The sequence below is a fragment of the Physella acuta genome, unplaced genomic scaffold (genome assembly GCF_028476545.2).
Source record: "Physella acuta isolate Inbredline_101_S28 unplaced genomic scaffold, ASM2847654v3 ptg000200l, whole genome shotgun sequence".
Classification (NCBI taxonomy): Eukaryota; Metazoa; Mollusca; class Gastropoda; family Physidae; genus Physella; species Physella acuta.
The window spans coordinates 1,102,786-1,107,738 of record NW_026731719.1 but is presented as its reverse complement, the minus strand read 5'-3'; positions in this window follow the sequence as shown (position 1 = coordinate 1,107,738).

Sequence of the window (4,953 nt, the reverse complement as noted above, 5' to 3'; positions counted from 1 at the left end):
TATTTATTGTTGATTCAAACTATCATTTAGATTTCATATCAAGCCAATGTTCTTTGTGAGTAAAATAAGACTGTTGTTGTGCATCATGAGATATCACTATTAATGCAGCGAAACATTTAGTTGGCAGTTAGAAAATAATGAACAGAGAATATGTGAAAGCATACTTACAGTCTAAATAGTCATCTGACCCTAGCCCTAAACCTGATAAGTTTAAAGTTTTCCATTTCAAACCTGACGGTCTATGGGGCAAGTGAAGTAGAGTTCACTTGTTTCTATGACCTTGGCATATGAAGAGATAGTGTGGTCAGCACTATGCCCACCTAAACCTGATTATAACTCTAAACCTAGCAGTAGGAACGACAGTGAATATGATGGTACGGCTAATCGGTTTGAAAACCACCCAGTATTGTTTTTGTTAGCGCCACATCACTGTAAACATCTGTTTGGTATTTTGCTTAAACACATCACCAGGGTAACAGAGGTTGTTTCAGTTGTTTCTCTTCGGTGGGGTGGGGGCACTTTGGACCCCCACCACACTGGAGCACGTCTACTGCCCGCCCCTGGTAATAGTATTTTTAATACGAAATATTTACTTTAACCATTATCCGAACCCCCCTCCCCGTAAGTTCGCCGCCCCGGAAGTCCGACTCCCGTACCCGGAAGTTTCAAGTGCCTAATGGGGGAAAGTGTCTGAAAGAAACGGAAGGCCAACAGATTGACCACAAGGCACCACAATACAATGGTGAAACTACAGAAAACGTCATTACTGATATTACAAAATCACAAATTTAGATGTTTAAAATATGTTATTGACTTTTTAGCTATTTCGGAAATTAACTTTCCGCGTGAACACGATAACGTGAGTGTCGCTTCAGTTGAACAAATTATAATATTTAAGAAAAAGATCCTGTAGATCCCCCCCCTAACCTATCACTGTCAAATAACGCGTGTGATTCCTCTGCTCAAACTATGTAAACCTACACATGACAAGATGTTTAACCAAGTGCTACAAAAATCCGATCTGATTTGTCAACTTAGAATTCCTGAAACCCCAGTTTTGCAATGTTGTGTGTGTATGTGTGTGTGCAAAGATCATATACGTATGTTATTGACTTTTTAGCTATTTCCGGTAACTGGAAATTGCCCTTTACTTTCCGAGTGATTACGATAACGCGAGTGCCGCTTCAGTTAAACAAATTATGATATTTAAGAAAAAGATCCTGTAGACCCCCCCCCCCTAACCTATCAGTGTTGAATAACGTGTGTGATTCATCTGCTCAAACAATGTAAACTTACATAAGACAAGATGTTTAAACAAGTGCCACATAATCCAAACAGATGTGTCAACTTAGAATTTAAGTAAACACAAATCTGGCACAAGTTATGTTCGGAAGTTGCCAGATTTTAGTGTGAATGAGTACTGTATTGATTCAGTGTGAGAGTTACTCCACCAGCGCCGAGTTAAAAAGTAAACATCATTATTTATTCATGTAGGTTTGATCTCTCTCCCGAGAGAATATTTAGTTGAGCTGAAAGACCTTCACTGAATTAAAAAAGATTACAAAGATAGAAACAGTACACAAAGGTCGTGAAAAACTGAAGACGTGAGGTCGCCAGCAAAATGTTCTGGTTTTGAAATCGTATAAAAATCCTAAATATTTTTTCTTGCAATCTGAAGGTGAAACTGTGATGTAAGTCTGACAAACAAACAACAAGCAACATTAACATAAAGATCACATTTGTCTAGTAGATAACAACATGTGTATTCAACAAACAAACATTTAGAAATAATATTATTGGCCAAATTACCCCATAAAGTGTCTGACTGGATTTGAACGTGTGACTTCAGAACGGTAAAAACGGAACCATAAATTAAAAAACAAAACTAGTAAAACGAAACAAACTTGAACAGTATAGTTATTAGACGCCCATAATAAATTAAAGCCGATAAATAGATTCAGCACACACAGAATACGATATTAAAACAAAGTGTGTGTTTTGACATACAATATTAAAACAAAATGTTATTTGTGTAGTAGGAAGCCTTGATGCTACTTGCATAGCCCGCTGATCAAACAGATCCCCACAAACAGATTCTAGCACGTCACACGTACCGTGAAGAGAGGTTCAATGATGTAAACAAAGCATGAAGATTTCTCTGCGTGACAGTAATGTAGATACAAAGACAGCATCAAGTTTTCTCTGTGTGTGCGTGATGTAGACACACAAAAACAAGCATCAATGTTACTGTGTGTATGTCTGTGTGTGTGTGTGCATGGCGTTGCTATGGCAACATGCTTTAATCTCATACATAAAGGAAACTATACGTGCACATAAATAGAAAAAATGCAGAGATTGTATTTGATAATTCTTGTTACTCGAATATATAACCCTAGCTCTGACCACTGTACAACTAACAACTAGTGTAATTATACAATTTAATGTTACCTTTGGCGGAAACATGAAAGACAAAATTATTTTATAGAGTTCGAAGTTTAGTATACTGTTTATGATTTAGTTATTTAGTTTATTTCTGATTATGAATAGAAAATGAAAATGAATACTGGAATGTTTTGATTACAAAGCTATTTATTTTTAGCCAAAATGGCTGCAACAGAAAACTATACAGGAGACATGAGCCTTGCAGACGACAATGGTTGGCTGGACACAGTGACCGACCCCTGGCAGGATAGAGTGACCGACCCCTGGCAGGATAGAGTGACCGACCCCTGGCAGGATAGAGTGACCGACCCCTGGCAGGACACAGTGACCGACCCCTGGCAGGATAGAGTGACCGACCCCTGGCAGGATAGAGTGACCGACCCCTGGCAGGATAGAGTGACCGACCCCTGGCAGGATAGAGTGACCGACCCCTGGCAGATGAACCACACAGAACTTTTCATGAACGTGACGTCAACCTCCGCGTGAGTACTGTTTTAAATCTTTCCACACAAGAACTGTTACAGTTTCCACACACAAGAACTCTTACGATTGACGTGTACACGATTCTACATCCAAGCTGAAGACAGTTAAGTGTATAAACCGATGACGAATTGATCACAACAACCGATAAGATACTTCGATAACATGATCTTTTTCTAAATTTTAAATAACTTAAAATAACGCCTCATGTTTCATGTTTATCAACCATTGACATCAATATAAAAATATTCTCAACAACTGACACCAATATAAAAATATTCTCAACAACTGACACCAATATAAAAATATTCTCAACAACTGACACCAATATAAAAATATTCTCAACAACTGACACCAATATAAAAATATTCTCAACAACTGACACCAATATAAAAATATTCTCAACAACTGACACCAATATAAAAATATTCTCAACAACTGACACCAATATAAAAATATTCTCAACAACTGTAACCAATATAAAAATATTCTCAACAACTGTAACCAATATAAAAATATTCTCAACAACTGTAACCAATATAAAAATATTCTCAACAACTGACACCAATATAAAAATATTCTCAACAACTGACACAAATATAAAAATATTCCAACAACTGACACCAATATAAAAATATTCTGAATAACTGACACCAACATAAAAATATTCTGAATAACTGACATCAACAAAACATCGTATGTTCCCCAGAGATGTTCCTAACCTGGAACTTGTCGACACACTGTTCAGGTACTACACATGTGCTCTGTGTGTGCTGTGTCTGCCCGCCAACGGCCTGATGGTGCTGACCATTCACAGGATGAGACCTCTGGGACCCTCAGATCTGCTCGTCAACTACCTGGCCTGCTTCGATGGCCTGTCTCTGGTAGACAAGTTGATCACTCGCCTCACCTGGCCCATGTACGGAACCCTCTCAGCCTGGAGCTGTAGACTGATCATGCTGCCCACCCTCTACCTGCCGACCATGACCAACTGGGTCCTGACCCTGATAGGCCTAGAGAGATGTGTAGCTCTGGTTTATCCATTAAAAAAGTCGGCGCTGATTACAAAACAGAAAACCAACATGGCTGTGATCGGTATATCGTGTGTGAATTTTGTTCTGATTTTTACTTATGATATAATAACTACAGACGATGGGTGTCAAATGAAAAATATTTCTAAACTAGGACATAATCTTATGTCATCCTTTTGTTTGGTCATTATCCCGTTCATCCTAATCCTGTGTTTTACTATCCCCGTTCTGCGAGTGCTGTTGGCGTCTCACTCCATTCACAAGAGATTGGCTCACCTCAAGGTCAACGGTCACTTGGCTCACGTCAAGGTCAACCGTGGCGCCCAGGCCTCCAGTCTAAAACACAGGAGAAGATTTGAGTGGAGCCTCAGTGTTCTACTTGTGGTGTCCGCCGTCGTATTTCTGGCTCTGACTGCCCCTATAGTCATCTCCAGCACCATGATAGGTGCAGGGGTGGATTTTGGCACCAACGGGCTCCTGATATTTTACACTCACTACATACTCGCTGACTCGTGCCACATAGCCAACTTCTGCTTCTATTTTTTGGCCACAAAAAAATTTCGCGCCAAACTTTTCTCGCAAATTGTTTGTAGAAATCGCTGAAAGAATTCGCTAGAGATGTTACCCAGTGAAAGTTGTGTACATAACTTTTAATGTCCATGCAGCAGAATCTGGTGTAGTCGTACCTATATTATTAGACTGGAGACGCTTTCAAAGTTACAGTAAAGACACCGTATTCAATGATGCTAGTAATTATCGTAACATTATCATTTTTTTAATGCTGATCTACATACACAGCTGGTAACTTCTTTACAGTTTAAATATAGATCGGTAAAATATTTTATTCGAAAACATGCGTTGAATGGCCTTACGAGCAATAAAACATAGTGCCGAATTACATTTATTTTTAACGAAACAATTAGAAAAATATTGAATTGATAGTTCCAGCATGAAGCAGAAGTTTATTCCAGTTGTGAAAGTTACCATCAACTGCTGTGGT